The sequence below is a fragment of the Erythrolamprus reginae genome, chromosome 1 (assembly GCF_031021105.1).
Source record: "Erythrolamprus reginae isolate rEryReg1 chromosome 1, rEryReg1.hap1, whole genome shotgun sequence".
Taxonomy (NCBI): domain Eukaryota; kingdom Metazoa; phylum Chordata; class Lepidosauria; order Squamata; family Dipsadidae; genus Erythrolamprus; species Erythrolamprus reginae.
Window position 1 is genome coordinate 80,249,818 of NC_091950.1, and position 19,857 is coordinate 80,269,674.

The 19,857-nt window shown below is 38.8% G+C and overlaps 1 protein-coding gene across 12 annotated transcripts in view; it reads right to left on the reverse strand.

Moving 5' to 3' along the window:
• MEIS2 (Meis homeobox 2) overlaps positions 1–19,857 on the reverse strand; it is a 278,477-nt gene that overhangs the window by 158,485 nt on the left and 100,135 nt on the right. The gene's annotated exons all lie outside the window — the stretch shown is intronic.

Consider the following 19,857-nt stretch of genomic DNA (forward strand, 5'->3'; position numbering starts at 1 on the left):
CCAGCCATGCCCACCAGGTCATTAGGAAGAACAGGTCGGCACTTTGCAATAAATCAGTGGGATTTGGGTTGCAGTTTGGGCACTCGGACCCTAAAAGGTTTGCCATAGCTATCCTATAAGTTTCTTACATAAAAGAATATTTGTTTTATTAAACATCACACACTTGCAATTAAAAATGCATTCATATCAGGGGTGAAATTCAGCAGGTTCTGACAAGTTCTGGAGAACCACTACCTGAAATTTTGAATAGTCCGGAGAACTGCAGATACCACCTCTGGCTGGCCCAGAGTGGGGAGGGAATGGGGATTTTGCAATATCCTTCCCCTAGGAGTGGGGAGGGAATGGGGATTTTGCAATATCTTCCCCCCAGGAGTGGGGAGGGAATGGGGATTTTGCAATATCTTTCCCCCAAGAGTGGGGAGGGAATGGGGATTTTGCAATATCCTTCCCCCAAGAGTGGGGAGGGAATGGGGGTCTTGTAGTATCCTTCACCTGCCATGCCCAACAAGCCACACCCACAGAACCAGTCAGGGGGGGAAATGAATTTCACCCGATTCATATTTATATTAAATCCTGATTGAAGTGATCGGGAATAGAGTAATTGCCAAGTTAGATTTTGTTCACAACATTTAGATGATAGATAAATGAAGGTTGAAGGCTGTGGGATTTTTAACCAAAAAAAAGAGTAATTCTTCTACCTGATTGTTCATCACTCACACGTAACATTGAAATAGCTAAAACTGCATTCCAGCCTAGCAAATGGTTGAGTGTGGGGCCTCACTTGCGTGTGCCTCGCATACAATTGGGGCCTCACTTGCACAACAGATTCTTGCATGTGTGCACACATGCACCTGCTTTCCCACAAAACCATCCACTCTTTCCTCTCCCCCCCCCCATCCCTGCTATAGGCCACCAATTTGGAAAGGTTAGGGAACTCTGGACAACTTCATGTGACTTTAAATTACGTTCAATGACTTAAAGTTCCATACAACTGAAGAAGATGTCTTCTCAGGAGATGTCTTTCTCCTCAAGCTAGAAAAAATTACATGCTTCATTTATGAAATTGCAAATAGATGTTATGGGTTGCAAATTGCAAATAGATGTTATGGGTTCCCTGGTCATTTTCTTAAGCATTTGGTTTCCTCTCTGACCATTTCAATAGCTACTTCTGTTCAGTTTTCTCAAAAGACACCTTACAAAATAATACTATAGAGGGATATAGCATTGCTTCCAGCTGTACGGATTCAGCTCCAGTGATCTTAGAAGCCGATGTCTTAGAAGAACTTGAACGATTAAAGATAAATAAGGCAATGGGTCCAGATGGCATCCACCCCAGAGTTCTTAAAGAACTCAGATCTGTCATTACTACCCCCCTGACTGATTTGTTTAACCAATCCTTGTTAACAGGAGAAGTTCCTGAGGATTGGAGAATGGCCAGTGTTGTGCCTATTCACAAGAAGGGCAGTAGAGAAGAAGCTGGTAACTACAGGCCAGTTAGCTTGACATCAGTTGTAGTTAAAATGATGGAGACTCTACTCAAAAAGAGGATAAATCAGCACCTAAAAAACAATAACTTATCGGACCCAAATCAGCATGGCTTTACTGAAGGCAAATCATGTCAGACTAATCTCATTGATTTCTTAGACTATGTCACAAAGGTGTTGGATGAAGGTGGTGCCGTGGATATTGCCTACCTGGACTTCAGCAAAGCCTTTGATACGGTTCCACATAAAGAGCTGATAGATAAATTAGTGAAGATTGGACTTAATCCCTGGATAGTTCAATGGATTTGCAGCTGGCTGAAGCGTAGACATCAGAGAGTTATTGTTAATGGCGAGTATTCTGAGCAGAGTCAGGTTACAAGCGGTGTGCCACAAGGGTCTGTTCTGGGTCCTATTCTTTTTAATATATTTGTGAGTGACATAGGGGAAGGTTTGGTAGGGAAGGTTTGCCTATTTGCCGATGACTCTAAAGTGTGCAATAGGGTTGATATTCCTGGAGGCGTCTGTAATATGGTAAATGATTTAGCTTTACTAGATAAATGGTCTAAGCAATGGAAACTGCAGTTTAATGTTTCCAAATGTAAAATAATGCACTTGGGGAAAAGGAATCCTCAATCTGAGTATTGTATTGGCAGTTCAGTGTTGGCAAATACTTCAAAAGAAAAGGATTTAGGGGTAGTGATTTCTGACAGTCTCAAAATGGGTGAACAGTGCAGTCAGGCGGTAGGGAAAGCAAGTAGGATGCTTGGCTGCATAGCTAGAGGTATAACAAGCAGGAAGAGGGAGATTATGATCCCACTATATAGAATGCTGGTGAGACCACATTTGGAATACTGTGTTCAGTTCTGGAGACCTCACCTACAAAAAGATATTGACAAAATTGAACGGGTCCAAAGACGGGCTACAAGAATGGTGGAAGGTCTTAAGCATAAAACGTATCAGGAAAGACTTAATGAACTCAATCTGTATAGCCTGGAGGACAGAAGGAAAAGGGGGGACATGATCGAAACATTTAAATATATTAAAGGGTTAAATAAGGTCCAGGAGGGAAGTGTTTTTAATAGGAAAGTGAACACAAGAACAAGGGGACACAATCTGAAGTTAGTTGGGGGAAAGATCAAAAGCAACATGAGAAAATATTATTTTACTGAACGAGTAGTAGATCCTTGGAACAAACTTCCAGCAGACGTGGTAGATAAATCCACAGTAACTGAATTTAAACATGCCTGGGATAAACATATATCCATCCTAAGATAAAATACAGAAAATAGTATAAGGGCAGACTAGATGGACCATGAGGTCTTTTTCTGCCGTCAGACTTCTATGTTTCTATGTTTCTATGTTTAATTGAAATTGCTGCACAGCCCAACAATTATATCAGAAAGCTATTGATAAGGATGGGTTAGGGTTAGGGCCTCTGCAGTTTGACATATTAATGACCAAACCAGGAGTGAAATCCAGCAGGTTCTGACAGGTTCTGAAGAACTGATAGCATAAATTTTGAGTAGTTTGAAGAACCGGTAAATGCCACTTCTGGTTGGCCCCAGAGTGGGGTGGGAATGGAGATTTTGCAATAGCTTTCCTCCAAGAGTGGGGTGGCAATGGAGATTTTGCAGTATCCTTCCCCTGCCCATCAAGCCACACCACGCTCACTAAGCCAAGTCCACAAAACCGGTAGAAAAAAAAATTGGACTTCACCATTGGGCCAAATGTATTATATAACATGTTAGAATTCTCTATTCAATTTTCCCAATTCTATTCATTGGATGGGGTAAAGTACAAAGTTGGCCAACTTTCTTTTATTCTAAACACAAAATCTCCTTGAATATACCTTGATTCCTGGTGACTTTGTGGAGAGCCAATGTAGTGGACATGCCAATGCCAACAATACACTGCTTTCTTTTGCAATTTTTTCTACATACCCTCCGTAGCTTACTATCATGAAATTCCTAATGATCTCCTGTCTAATCCTGCATAGTTTTTTCAGATTAGCTAAGGGCCTCTGTTTAATTGATAATTATTAACAAATAACAATAACAATAAGAATTTATTAGACTTGTATGCCGCCCCTCTCCAAAAACTCGGGACGGCTCACAAGATGAACTGTTGATTTAATTGCAGCAGGATAAATTTTGCACACCATATTTTGTGCCATCTTAACTAAACAATATTAGAAGGTTAAGAGACCATAATGAAGTTTGATTTGTTCAAACTTTATTTCAGTTAAAGATTATTAAAATTGTTATATGTAAACGTCTAGAATTGTATTGGCACATCATTCTGTTACAGCAAGTTACTAGTTTAAGAATCTAGAAAATGATTCTTACTAATAGTGTATTGCTAAGGCTAGTTTTAGGAATTCATTGTACTATATAACACTGACACCTCTGCATGATCAGTAGAAGTAAAATAATTACTATTTATACAAATAATAACTTGATACAGCAGGGAAATTTCTTTGTTCACAAAAGTAATATAATTACCTGTTTCTTATATCTTCACTCTGACTTCACTGATTCACTATTTGTACCTATGTTATTTTAAGCAAGTTTGATCATTTGACAAATGTAATTGGTTCTGTACAATAACACTATTAGGAAAGTAAGAGGTATGTGAGGATATTAGAAATTTCATTCTTTTATTGGGATATTTAGGTCTTCCAGAGTTTGGTTCAGCATCTCATACTAACAGCAGAGTGGATTCCTACAGTTCAGACCAGTTCTATAAAATAGGTAGTAAATTGGCAGCTTGAGTCACTGGAACTGGCAGTCACCCATGCCTGCCACCCACCCAAACCAGTTCTCTTGGTGGTGTCATAGGCAGCACCATCTTGCTTTTTGCTTATGCACATGAACAGAAGACTTCAAATCAATTGCATGTGCATGTGTAATTTGCAAATTCTATGTGCAAATAGAGAGGGTATTGTGAGTCTTTGTTAGAACCCAATCATCTGTGCTTCTGGCTGCATGTTTAAAAGCCCCATAGCATACTTGCTTACATTTTATTTTAAATCTCTTTCATAGATGCCCATCAGTAAATCTTTAACACAGAGATGTGAAAATGATAGATGAGATATGATTCATCTGTACATGTTTATTAACATTAGGATTTTACCTTAGGCTACTGGCTAAAAGCTAGTTGGTAATTCTTATTCAAAACAGATTGATATGCTGCTATAGAGATGCAGTCGTGTGGCATCTATACAATTAACTTTCCTTCATTGAACATCAGTGGCATGTTAAATTTTTCCTAACAACCTCCATGGATGCATATAATCTCATCACAATATATAAAGCATGTCCAATAAAAAGAACATTGATGAGCACTTTAACTTAGTATTGCCCCATGATTTTAAATGGGCTGAACCAAAGAAAAATGAAAATTGATTATAAAAATCAACCCTATTCTTCAAACTGCTAGTAGCACAGTATATGCAAATAAAATGCAAATAATTTATATTTATAAAATCTCTAAATTAACCCTTATATAATTTATAGGAGAAATAGTGTCACCTTAAAATACTGCAATACCATAAACTGAACATTGTTTAAGAAACACACTCCTTTCAACCTGCATCTTAGTATTCCTTATTTTGTGCTTACATTTAAATATTTTTTCACCAAATTATGTTGCATATAAATAATATCAAATAATTTACAACTTTGTTTCCTCTGATCACATATTTTAAACATATTTCAGACCACCAGAAATCTACCAGAACCATTCTTCTTGTAGGTCACATGTGTTAGCAAATTTATGCTAAACAGAATTGCATTATTACTGCAAGAAAGGGTTTCAAAGGACATAATTTTATATACAAATCTAAGTGTTATTTTAGTTTTGGAAAAAAGATCGAGCATCTCTGGCCTAGAACTATATATGATCATGGAAGAAAAGCAATGACACTTTGGTTAACAATTATACATTTGCAATTTCTGCATTTCCAATGGTTTTGAAACTGTGAATGGCTGGAATGGCCCCTGTTTTAGTCATGGGCTCTGAAAACAGATCATAGGGATCCACAGGTCCTGAGAAGCCTCAGGCTTTGACAAGTGCATCCCCAGTCGGGTTGAGCTCTTAGCCTTAAAATGTAGTGCCTTAAATAAATGAGGCCGGAACAATCCTTTGAAGGTAGGTTGTTCAGGCGCCATACTCACATCTTCTGATAATTCCTGATCAATCAGGCCCCCTTCCTCTGAAACTGAATCTTCACTCTTTGAGGAAAAGTCCAGAGAACAGGAAGCCTGGTAACTCAATGCTTCCTCTGGATACTGAGATGATCTCTCTTACACCTGCATTTCCGATGCCATCATTGCTGTTTGGAGGAAATGCTGTCTACCAGTTTCAAAACCTTTCTTAACTGCTTCAGAAATCTATTGCTGGACTAAAGGATGCATTTCTGAGTCACCCTCCCCCAGCGAGCAGAGTCCCACCACCATGGGAATGCAAGTAGCCTCAGGATGCCTTCTTTGACTTGCCACCCTTCTCTCTTGTCATAAAGATGAGAGGCACAGTCGAGGCCAAATACCGCTGGTAAATGGCCCACGATCTAGGATAGAGACTGAAGCTAGCTCCTCCTGCCTAAGCAAGGCTCCTGCAGTGCTGAGATTATCAGTCTCTGATATCTGGCTGAAAGTAGGGTCAGCCCTAACCTCTCTTTGTACAAGGAGGCTTAGGTGCTTCCTTTTCTCTGCTGCTTTTGTCTCTTTTTCCACCTGTTCCTCCAAGGCCCTTTGAAGCCTTCGCTCCACCTTATCCAGGGCCTTAGAAGCAGTAGTAAAATCCAAAACTTTCTGTGGATGTGGCTTGGTGGCATGGTGGGCATGATTTGGAGTATGGGGCAGAGAAAGGATACTGTAAATTCTCCATTCCCACCCCACTCTGGTGCCAGCCAGAAGTGATATTTTCCGGTTCTTTGAACTACTTGAAATTTTGGGAACTGGTTCTCCCAACTACTCAAAAATTCTGCTACCAGCTCTCAAGAACCTGTCAGAACCTGCTGGATTTCACCCTTGCTTAGAAGGCTTCTTGTTATGGCCAGCCATTAATATTGTCATGGCTGCTGCTCCCTTGGCACCCCTCTCAAATTTAGATGATCCAAGATTGAAGCCTCAACTACTAGCTCTGCTCACCTGAGGTCTTTCAGACATCTCTCTGTGTGCACGTGAAGAAACTACAGACTACTAGTCAGCTCTTCTTTCCTTCTTTTTTTAAAAAAGGCCCAAATGAAAAAAATATTATTATTATTATTTATTAGATTTGTATGCCGCCCCTCTCCGAAAAATGCTCTAATGGCCTCAGTTATCTCACTTAGCACGTTCCAGAAGGCTATTGGAAGGTCCTGGTCTACCTTCCAACAGAGCAGGCAGCCAAAAAAAATCCTCAGTTCTGTCTCTATTGCAACAGCTGTAGGTCCTGGTCTATCTCCCTAATGGGTAGGCAGCCAAACAGCTTCAGCAGTTCTTTTATATAGTCAATACTGGAGGTCCCAGTCAACCTCCCAGTCGTGCAGGCATCCTAGAAACCTCCATGTGGTCTGGGGCCAACAACAACTCCAAACTGCACTCCCTCCTGGGCAGCAGCTGAGAGATAATGTTCTCCTGAATACTATCAGCCAGTAACACTAACTAATGGCCTTTCAAAATACCATGCTTTAGCTTACTACCCCCACACTAATCCACTTTTAAAATGGCACCTGGGCTCTTTGCCATTTTGCACCAACTAGGAAAAAAAGGATGCCTGAGGCTCCAGAATACACCCCAATGGCGCTGGCAGCCATGAGAAGTCAAAATGTGCCATTAGCTAACCTTTACTTCCAGTGATGCCTTCCAATCCTCCCTCATTGCGGGGTAGCGTGTTCAAGCCAATGATTATTCACACAGGCCCCTGAAAATGGCTGCCACAGTTAGTGGAGCCATTTCTGGCCTTCCTTTCTTTCAATACCAATCCTCCAATAACAGCGGGCTCTTCATGCTGTAATCTTCTACCTCTCTTCCTAGCACTTCTTCCAAATTATTGGTAAACCAAAAGCTGTTTTTGGCAGAGCTCACTCTGCCACATCTATACAGAGCTATGGACTGAGTCGAAACTGGGGAGCGTCAGCAGAGGGTGTGTTTTCAGTTTAGATCCAATCTATAGAGCTATAGGATAAGAATGATATCCATGCCTGGAGTCTCGAGACACCGTACAAGAAAATCAATGACTTTATTGGTAACAATTATACATTTGCAATTTCTAACTTAAAGCTGCATTTCCTGTAGTTTGAAACTGAATTAACCACTTATGCTTAAAAATCTATATGATTTTGTTGTTGTATTTTAACTTAAATAAACCGGAAACAACAATATGGTGATAAGCTAGGGGTGATAAAAAAAGAACTGTCAAGAATTATTCACTTTATGGAACAGCAACAGCCAGAAGGAAAAATAGCATTCAAAAGATTCATGTCAGAAGAAACAAGTTTGGATAGCTTGAAAGGAGAAACAATTATTATACGTGTATGTATAAATTATGCACACATATGCATACACCTTCACACAAGAACACAAATCCACATTTGTGATGCTATTTTGCACAGAATAAAGTATTTTGTATACCACTGCATCAGTTTCTGAACCTTCTCAGCAGTGTAAGAAAATGCATATATCACAGGGCTACTGAGATAAAGTAATGCTCAGCCCTAGAGGGCACAGATTTCGTCTTTATGTAAATCAGTGCCTGTCACTGCATGCATGATTCACTGCTCAGAGTGTACTCTTCTGTGACGAATGAGTCCCGCTTAATTTGGCAGTGATTATGCAGGTTGCTGGCCCTCTAAACCCCTTTGAACTCGTAATTGCTGCTGGTTTAAATAATGAACATTAAGGGGTGGTGGATTCATAAAACTGTGGATAATTACAATTTTTCCTTTTCTTTTGGTCCCCCTTTGTTTTTCTTAATAGAAGAAAAGACTTCTGAGTCCATTGATAACTGTATCATTCTAGGCTGCTACCAAAATAAAGCTGCAGCCTTCTTAACAGTATTGAGGACAGGAAAGGAAGACAGGTGGGGGAGAGAGCAGAGAGAAAGACAGGTTGAATGACTAGGATGCCAGTGGAAAAGGATGAGCAATGACATTCATGAATATTCATAGCTAGTCACATCTGTAGCAGACTGCTTTCCATCTTTATTTTTTTTTGATAGTTTAACACTGGTGGTCAAATATCAATCAGAGAAACTGATTATGTGTTGCAGTTTTACTGGGTTTCAGGGTTAGGATCATTGTAATACAAACTGATGCTTTTACTTTTCTCCTTGATCAAAAAAGGCATATGGTTTAAATGCACACACACAGACACACCATACATCGCTTCAATTTTTATGCTATTTTTGTAATTTCCCTTTTTGTTTTGCAATTTTGTTTTTCCCCTTAACATCACTTTATTAAAAGGAAATCATTTGCCAACAGTGAATATTATGCTAAAAATTAACTCATCAAATTAATTTATCTAATATTATGTGGCCGGCACAAACAACTATATACAGTGTTCCCTCGATTTCCGCGGGGGATGCATTCTGAGACTGCCCGCGAAAGTCAAATTTCCGTGAAGTAGAGATGCGGAAGTAAATACACCATTTTGGGCTATGGACAGTATCACAAGCCATCCCTTAACACTTTAAACCCCTAAATTACCATTTCCCATTCCCTTAACAACCATTTACTCACCATTATTACTGGTACTCACCATTGAATAAGACACTTAGTGATCCTGATATTTATAAACATAATTATTTATTAACAATTTTTTTTTGTTATTTATTTGCAAAAATTATTAGTTTGGCGATGACATATGATGTCATCGGTTGGGAAAATATAGGGAAAAAAACTCAAAGTATTTTTCATTAATGTTTTTTGAAAAACCGTGGTATAGGCTATTCGCGAAGTTCGAACCCGCGGAAATCGAGGGAACACTGTACTAGTAAACAACCATTAAAATAGAGTTATATATTGAGGCATGAAGTACAATGCCACATAGAAAATAGAAATCTGAACCTGAATGAGTGGTGTATTTCAAATGTCTTGTGTTCAATTTCCAAACACAACAGATATGTATAGTTTTGCTGCTCACATGGCAAATGAAACTGCATACAGCAGTCCAAAATTGAACTGCCTTCTTATTCTTTGCATATCTATGGTTTTATGAAAGCAACCAACTTTATTATGTTTTCACCTCAATTCTGATAAGCTTTGGAAACATATAAATGCATTACTTCTCAATAACATTATGATCTCTACCAAATAATGGCATTTGTCTATACCTCCTTATCAAACAAATGTAATGCTAAACCAAAGTCCCTAAGTGGCTGAATAGTAACTGGGATGTAGATTTTTGCACTCTCCTCCTGTTGGTTAGTTGAACGAATGCTTTTAGGGCAACCCCCAGTGGAAACACCCAGGTGTCTAATTCTAAAGGTCCAGAAGATTTTTTTTAAAAAAAATATTACTGTGTAAAAGAGTGCCCTGCAATTAGTAGCAAATTTTCTAATTAGTAAATTAGTGAAAGAATTCTACTCATGCCCCAAGGAAAGGGTAATAAGGAGCATTATAGAAATGTGAAGGGTAGGAGAAAATGTCCAGGAGAATCAATACTAAAGTTTTCAGCATCCGTTGTAAGTTAGGGTCACATGATGCAATTAAAAAAAAAATGCTTCTTGTGATGAAAGTGCCAAGTTGCTTCTTTGTACATGTTTCTTTTTCTTTACTATCATGTTTTTCCCCAAAATAAGGTCTCCCCCGAAAATAAGCCCTCCCCAAAAATATTTACCGGTAAATGCATGCACAACTGGTCCCTGCCATTTCCTCTGGTTAGGGTTAGGGAGAATGTGAATTGGCTGCCAACTGCTTACTAGGTGACTTTCGTATCCCTAAATGGTTTAGGACATATTGTGTGTGTGTGGGGGGGGGAGGTTTCTTGATAGAAAACCTCTATGGTGATAAGTAAGTAAAATTTTCCAAATCACTGAGTACATCTGGAAATTTAAATGCATGTTATAGGTGTCCTTACAAAATGTATGCCACAGGAAATAAATTTATGTGGAGTCCTTGGTGCTCTCTAAGCTTTTTTGTTTGCTTGAAGATGTTTCATTACCCAACAAGGTAACATCATCACTGCACTGATGATGTTACCTAGTTGGGTAATGAAATGTGTTCAATTATATTGCCCAGTCAGCAAATGAATGGTCTGCAAGCAAATAATCAAGCTCAGATAGCACCAAGAACATTATATATTGTCTTATATAAATTGATCTATTTATAGCACTACTGCTATGGATGACCAACTGATAGAAAATCAAAACATTATGTAGGTGTTCATTGATAATTATATTAGCTGGATGCAGCTTTTATCCCTAAAAGAATTATTTTATTGGGGATGTACTTACCTGTCAACAAATAATAATTAATGTATAATTACCTCCCAAAGAATAAAAATGGCTTTGGCCACCTAGTATGCCTCTTTTGTAAAAATTGTATGGATAACATACAGGTCCCAGAGGCATTCTTGGCAATGACAATTAAATGAAAACTAGATGCTGATGTTTTTCTTTTATTTTGATTTAAAAATACCTTTCCAAAAATGGATTAAGGAGACAGCTGAGGAAAATGCCCATAACCACACTGGGGATTATAAAAAAAAACAGGTTGCCTTTTTCTAGTCTACACCCATTAAAGATGTAAATAATAGCTGTAATTTGATTGTTTTTATTTAGATATAAGCACAAATTGTACAACTGGATTTCTATTTCATTTCAAATCCATATTCTTCTTCTAACATCCTGCTAAAAATGATTTATTACTTCCAAAATAGTAGATACCGAAACACAAAAGCAAATTCAAAGGACATAAGGTTAGGATTAGGGCTACGTGAATAATTTCTTGACTGTACAGTTCTGAATTTAGATACAATTGTAACTTGTAGTATAGTCCTAAATTATCTGTTCAAGTACTTAATGCCTTTACCTTAGATCATTGATTTTCCTTGGAATTATTCATTGTAATCTCATCATGTTTTTACAAAGTTTTCTAATCGGCTAATTATTTTCATATCTATACATATGTATATTTATGTGTGTTGTGTGTGATTGATATATAGCCCCCCAAAATAAACACACCTTTTATCACACTTGTTTGGATTTTGTTAAATTGATCTAGAGTTGCCTGAAATCATTTGCAGGAAATCATTCTTTACCTGACTGAATATTTATCTCTACTTTGTCTTTTGTATCAAGACTTTCTCATTTGTACAAAGTCATGCCTCAGTTATTTGAATTCTGCTATGTTGTTTTAATTAATTGTGCATAAATGCATGATTATGACTGATATTCAGAAATGTAATACAGAAAGAATAAATGGTTGAGAATTACAATACACAGCTGTTAAAATTGATGCATTATAAACAACACTACAATGCTAGTGGAACATTAGTTCCATTTCCATTTCCTTAATGCAGGTGCTCAAAAGTTGCAAAATTTTCTCACCAACACATAATTAAAATATTAAAATATATAAATGCAACAACCCATACGTGAATTTTAAATAAGGTACTAGCTAACTTTATTTTTTTAATAGAAACAGAAGCATTGTTTTAAGTAATTAGTAAAATGTGTACATGTCACGTGCAATAGAGCAGGGCCATACGTACAGTTCCAATTAAACTGATTTATTACTTTACTCATACTTATGCACAGAAGTCTACTCAACTAATGGTTAGCACTATTTTGATGCTGGATAATGGCCAACTGAATGCAAGAAGGGTTGGACTTAGTCTGTTTGTGGCTGAGTACAGACTCCAACCTAATTTCTCCTTTCATTCTGTCTCCAGATTCTATCATTCCTTCTCTTATAGTACATAATATAAAATAAACAGGTTTCATTGCTTCTTAACTGAAGCTGTATACCAAAATATGCAGAGTAGGGTATCTGAATTTAAGAAGTCACTCTTTTAAGTTATAATTTCATGATAAAACAAGTCAATTTCTTATGTCTATATCTGATGGTGGGATAAACAGCACTCACAGCTAACATGGAATACATAAACTTTAATAGATAGCAGCTACAGCAGCAGTCCCCAAACTTTGCAGTTTGGTAGCCTAGCTGGGGAGTGGAGAGGGAACAGAGCTGCATGAGTGGTAGGCCAGCATGTGCAACTTGACTTGCGTGAGCGGTGGGCCAATGCGCATGCAACTTGTGCACAGCTCAATTTGCACAATTGAGGTTTATATGCCTGTGCATGCATGTGTGCACTGACCTACCACTCGCATAAATCGAGCTGCATGTTGTGGCCCACTCCCTGCACAACCCAATTCTGAATAGGCCATGGCCCAGTAGTGGTCTGGCAGTTGGGGACGACTGATCTATGGATCTTAAATATGTATTGTGGCCTGTCGGGAGCAGAAGATGGATGGTCTCGGCCAGTTTTGCTTCTGTCCTCCTCCAAGTGCAGAGGCAGCTGTCTTCAGGGTCTGAGCTGAGTGAGGGTGAGGAACAAATGGGCCCCTTCCCAGATGTGGGTATGCGTGGAGGGGAAAAGAGAGAAGAGCAAAGGAAAGCAGTAAGCCGGCTCTCAGGAGAGATAGGTGGAGACAATAGCCACCTCCTTCCAGGCTGGAAATAAATAGGAGTTTGGGAGTGGTTGGTTGCTGCAGACAACCATTCAGTTACTAATGTACAGCAAGCAATTCAGATTTCTTGGATAAACCCAGGTTTGTTGTGACTAATTGTGTTTGATTTTTTGTTTATCACTGTATATAAAAAACTGCTACTGCTATTATAAAAAGGGGGTTGTTTTACTTGCAAGTAAACATCTTATCACTACCCACTACTTAAAGCTGGGTCAGGACAATATGAATAAGTTAATGTAAAGAAGTTAGAGATGACTAAAATTTCATAACATTTTGTATTCTCAGCTGAAAACCAATCAGATTTTGTGCTACTGCAATCTTTTTAAAAAGTCTTGTTTTTATTTTCATTACTCAATTTTTATGCTCCTATTTTCTTTAGAAGGCAATTCTGTTTTCTTTACAATGATAACCAAAACTTAAAATTTCCCCAACCTGCCTTAAATTGTGGCAATTACTAAATCTATTCCTGAAATACAGGTATTATGAAGCTAAATCATACACAATTTATTAAGATATCTAAATATAGACAATTTATTATGTACTAGAAGTCATATTGCTTGTTAATTAGCTGTTTTGTTTTTTTATGCAACACCGTAGTTCTTTGTCGTTGCAAACACTGCATTATCTCTACCTGATATGATTACTTATTTTCCAAAGAAAGGAAAACCAAGAGGCACCTGCTGCATGTATAATGTTAATTTAATTTGTAGTTTAATAAACCATGGTTACTGGCTTGCATAACAAGCAAGTATTTTTGGCACTCATGCCTATGTTTCTTATATTTAAACTTAAACTTTTAAAAAAATCAACAATAATAGAATGGAATAGATCCAGTACTTTGAGCACATAACTAAATGATTTAAATATCACTAAAACTAATGGCTACTTGTTTATATGGTGCATTTTAAAGACACTAAAATGTAAAAGAGTAGTCATGCGTTTATAAGAATCCATTAGTTTGGAAATGTAGCCAAAAATAAAATCAACAGTAAGGTTTCTGCATATGGATTCCTATAGAATACTAGCTAAAAGTTATATGCCAATTGATTCAGTTAACCTTGTTGCCAGAAATAAAGATAATGCACATTTAAAAAAGGCAATCAGGAGCTTTCACTGGAAAAATATTATTCAGTAGACCAGAGGTCACCAACCAATGGTCTGCAGTCCATTAGTGGTCCGTGAGAAAATTTTAGTGGTCTGCAGAAAAAATATTTGTATTTTCTATATTCCTCAGACTAGGGTCCCAGGCCAGAAATATGCAATAAACATTTGTCTTGTAGCCAGCAGGGGCGCTAGATCTGCCTCTGCAAACTCTGTCTCTTGAGCCCGGCCAAAGTTTCACACACCGCTCCCTGAAGTGCCCGGAGTCCCAGCAATGGGATGGGGTCCTTCAGGCATTAAGCTTGGCCTCCTGTTTAGCAGCTCTAGTCCCTCCCTCCATCAATCCATCCCTGGGAATCCAGTTGCATAAATGAGCAATGCAATGAACTCCCACCGCCCGGGAGGAGAAGAGCACACTGAAGCCCAAACACTGGGGCTCACTGGCCACAGAAGCCAAGGATCCTACAGGCATACTGGCCACATAAAGGTCACCCAAATTACTGGGTTGTTCTCTCCACCCATTTACGCACCCACTACACCTAGGAGAGTATCCCAGAGTCTGCAATCATACAACAGGTGTGACCAAGTCATTTGCATGCTAAACTTAGTTGACACATTGTAACTGGTGTCTAACTAGGACCTCCTCTCCCTTCCCTCCATCAGGGCCACAGAAGACCTCAAAAGAACAGTGTTCTACTTCCTTTGCAGATTTTGGAGGGGCCAGAGATCACAGTGGGCCGGGCATGGGCACATAGCGACTGATTCTTAGAGGAGAGCAGGTGGCTTGTGTATGGATGGGGATGTTGCTGTGCCAGGAGTCTCTCCTGTTCCTAGGCTGGTCATCCAGGCAGGCCGATGCACCTGGATGGAGGAGCAGCTCTGGGATGACCAATGGGCCAGTCCTGTGACTAGAGCTCTGGAATAAGGGATCAACTTTCCCATTGACATCAGCAAGCTACCATCAGTCTGCCCATCTTCTTTTTCCTTCACTCAAATCAACCACAAAGCTTCTCCTTGAAAGAAGGAGCACAAAAGAGACTCCTGCTTTGATCCAGCAGACAAAAAAGGAAAGGGGGATGGAGCAAAATAGTCCAATTGCCAGGTATGCCAGACACTGTTCCCTCTAAGCTGCATGGCTGTACGGTCGCACACCCAAAACCAGCACTTTCAACTACCGCACTTCATTCCCCCCTGCAGCTGAGCTTTGCACAGCCATTTTTAGCCATGCTCTTTAATTCTGCCACCTGCCTCTCTCGACTCCTTCAGCTCGCAGGAAGTGGCAGTGGGAGGAGAGAGGGAGGGGGAGGAGGCTCACAAAGCCCGCAGGGCTCTGCTGCCCAGTTCTGCCAGGAAACACTTTTGCCAGCCTGTCTTCTGCTGCTGCAGCTCTCACGAGCACCGCGGACCAGGCAAAAATGGGAAAGTAAGGGGGGGCAACTTTGGGCCAATCACCAGCAGAGTTCCAGTGCCACCTTAATTCTTATTGTACGGGTGTGTTAAAATTGAAAAAGAATTCTCATATTAATTTGGGATACCAGAAGGATACTGCTTGAGGAAAGAAAAAAACAGTGAAAATTTCTTTACATTTTTCATTTTTAAAGGACCCTTGGAGGGCCCAATAGGCAAAAGGGAAGCTGTGTGCTCCCTCCCATATTTGGGTATACCAGGGTGATTTGACAGAAAAAAACATATAGTTCTTCCCTGGAACAAGCTAAAGGGATGAGAACCTGTGGTCTAGAGGTTAAGGTTGCTGCCTTGCAAAGCAGACCCCCACAGGTTCAAATCCTGGTATGGCTAGCTGCAGAGAGCAAAAGAGCTTGAAATAGACTATACACTGGTCTTGTGTTTTTTTTCATTATCAGCAAAAATATTTATTTGTTTGTTTGTTTGTTTGTTTGTTTATTCATTTATTTACTTACTTACTTACTTACTTACTTACTTACTTACTTACTTACTTACTTATTTATTTATTTATGTCTGAAGTACACACCAAAATACAATCTCAAACTGAAATCCCATACAGCTGTTCTGCTGAACACATTCTGCAAAGGAGGTTTTGTTCTCTTGGATGACATCTGTGAAAAAAAATTCAGGCGCTCAGGCACTCTACGCATACACCCAACCCCCCCCCCCCCCAAAAAAACCCCACCTATCTTCCCTGGAGCATGGCCCTTCTTGTGGCCAGGCCATGAGCTCCCTTGCAGTTTGTTCTGCTGCTGGAGGATAGGCTGCAGTAGTCCCATCTTGTCAGCTCCCTGCAATCACCCTTGCCAGGATTGCTGCAGATTCTCCCCCTTCAGAGTTTTTTTGTGCGGGTCGGAGCAGGTAGAAATTCCACCTGGGGGCTCCTTCAGCTTCCTGGTGTGGGGTTTGGGCAAAGACTGGAGGGAAGCGCTATTAGTGGTGAAGAGTGACTGCATCATAGGCTGGAATTGGTTGACCATCTCACCCCACTGAGCCTCCAGGCACCAATACCTGGCCTTGCACTCCTGCAGGTCTTCCCACTGCTAGGAAAGCCTATTCTTGTAGTCCTCATGAGGGGCTTCTGCTCAGCCTTCTTCTTGATCAAATCCAATTTTAATTGAGCCAGCTGTTTTGCCAATTCTTTCTCATGGTCGCTGCTTAGCTCCAACAACTGCTTCCTATTGGGGTCCTAAGTAGCCTGGGTGGAAAGGCAAAGAGTGGCTGGGAAGGAAGGGGCAAGTAGAGGCCAGTGAGGCACCCCTTGATGTGAGTGACATTGAGTTGGCCATGCCCACCCAGTCACATGACCACCTAGACATGCCCACCCAGCCAATCATTAGGCAAATCATATTAGTAGGTCCAAAAGGTTGGTGACCCCTGAAGTAGACAATAACACTAATTCCAGGTGATTACTATGAATTGAAATGGTTTTTTGCATCTGAAAATTAATTTAAAAGTTCATGCACACTTTTTATTAAAATGTATGCAGAGGTGGGCTGCTGCCTGGACAGGGGGTACACAGTGGGGTAGCAAAAATGGAGCTCCACCCCAGAGCACCCAATTTGCACCAAAAGATGTTGAAAGAAAATGCAGGGCGTCTTCTTTAGGCAGCCTCTGCATTTTTCCCAAAAGCATTTTAAACCCCCAAAGCCAGCGATTCTGCTACAAACAAAAGTGTCTAGGAAATGTATAAGGAGATAAAATCTGGAATTAATTCTATGTGATCTGGGTTTCTGCCTCCCTCTACTTTCCAAATGGCTATAGTATTCTCTAGAACAGAGGTCTTCATAGCTGGCTGGAGAATTCTGAAAGTTGAAATTCAGAAGTCTTAAAGTTGCCAAATTTGGGGACCCCTGCTCTAGAAAATAAAATGAATAATGCTTGAAACCTAATGTTTTGCCAGAAACCTTGATTTTGTTTGGTAGTCTGCAGGAAGGAGGGTTAAGACTGTTTTGTGGAATAGAGCATTTTGGGATATTCACAGGCTGTGAAAGTAGCAAGGAACATGTGAGATGTAAGTGATTAAGTTAGATGTTTTTGTCATTTCAATGTTCTATAGCTGCTCAATTCAAGGATATGAGTGAATTCGATGACCTGCTTGTTTTGAGTCCCTTGAAATGGGTATTGTTTTGAGGTTCTTGCAAAATCCTTGGTCAAGTCACATGATGGTCAAGCTATTCCCAAGTGGTCACATGGCTGGCAGCCCCTCCTATCTGGTCACATGGCCATCAAGCCATACCCACAAAATAAGCCACCCCCACAGTGTGGTAGTAAAAATTTTGGTAGCCCTATACTGGACGTATGTATATTCCTAGAAATATAAAAAGGAAATATGCTTTTCCTACATAGATAATAGAAATATGTAAAAGGAAATATGAAATAAATAGAGTCATAATGAGACATAAATATTATTTTATAAATGGTACAGAAATAATGTTGGTCTCTGAAAAATAAAATGACACTTCCTGATTCATATCATCTCGATCTAGCAATATATTCACCCTTATTTTAAGAACAATAATTAAACACACTTTCTTATCAATTCTGCTAAGTAAAATTCTAAAATTGATATTTCTTACAATGTTAAACAATTACTATTTTTCAATAATTTTTGTTTCATAAATTGTCTTTCACTGTTATGTTTTTATATATGATTGCATACATTAATAGATGACTGTGATGGCTATCATGGTCACACAATTCTTCTTTTTCCAGCTCTTCTACATTTTTGGTGAATAAAGCCCTTAAAAATCCTGCTACACAAAACACCTTCTCTTTCATTCTGTATCTTTTTCAGATTTACCAGTTTGGCCTGAGGCTGGTTTCATAATAAAACAAACAAACAAACCTGATATTCAGCATGAGATCCATAACTCAACCCTCTCAATTTGAAGTCTGAACAATACCTTTCATTATAGCAGTTCTATTGACTCCTTTGCTTGGAACAGTTTGAATTTCTACTAGTTTAGCTGTATGATATTTGGCCTCTTTTAGTTTGGCTAGTTTTTTCCTTAAAGAAAACCTAAAGGGCAAAGAGTAGAAACCTCATTATAAGCCCTGAGGGATAGCCCCAACGAAAAAAGTTTGGTCAAGATCTAGTTTAATTTGAATTTAATTAGCAGATTTCATCAGTTGTCTATGTGGAGAACAAATCATAATCTAATTCCAATTCCATAGTGCACTATAAAATGTCATCTTGGAAAATAAACTCTGCAGTTGCACAATTAAAAAACCATTATATTGAATTTACATACTTTTTAATTATATTTTTCAAAAATTCAGGCAACTACTGTGTTTTCCCCAAACCACAGTCTTATATTTTTTTGTCTTATATTTTGCCTTGTCTTGTATTTTTTTTGAAACCTGAAATAAGTATTAAGAACCAGTTGCACTACTAGTTTTGAAAAGGCAAAATAAGTAAGATTAATGTTAATGTTGGCAAATTATCTATTTAATATACTCCATCCGAAATACGACTATTGCATGAAATATTTATTAATGTCCATGAATTATTTGTCATCCTATAGCTAAAAGCTTTTTAGCTAAAAACAAATGAAGTCCAAAGTAATTTATTTTAGCATAATTAAATAAAATATTAGTTGCAATAATGAAATGGGGAAATGACTAGCCAATATGAAAGAAGTTTTAAAAGTATCAGAATCAAAAATAAATATAACAGCAGAAAAATGATCTAGGCAGAGTTTACAATCCAGTAACAACAAAAAATAGTTTTGCCTACTGCTGAAAATATACAAATATGCTGCCATTCTAAGAGACAAAGTATCCTCTTTTATCCTTTAAGGGCATTCAAGGCAGATCTGAGATGTTTACTTCAGATAGAATCTTTTGGATCTGTGGCTTTAAGCTGTAGAAGTAAAATTAGCTCATTGAAATGGACTAAATCCATACTATGGGTATATGAGCCACTTGAGGGGTAAATTAGGGGGAGCAGGCATTTACCATTGAGTCAAATGCAGTTGTTAACTTCAAGATTTCTCTGACTCAGTGAAAAATTATTAGAGGTCATTTATTTCAATCAGTCCCTCAATTTGTTAGCAAAAGCTTCTGAGTGTGCACCAAAATGGATCTATGTTTATCCCAGGCATGTTTAAATTCAGTTACTGTGGATTTA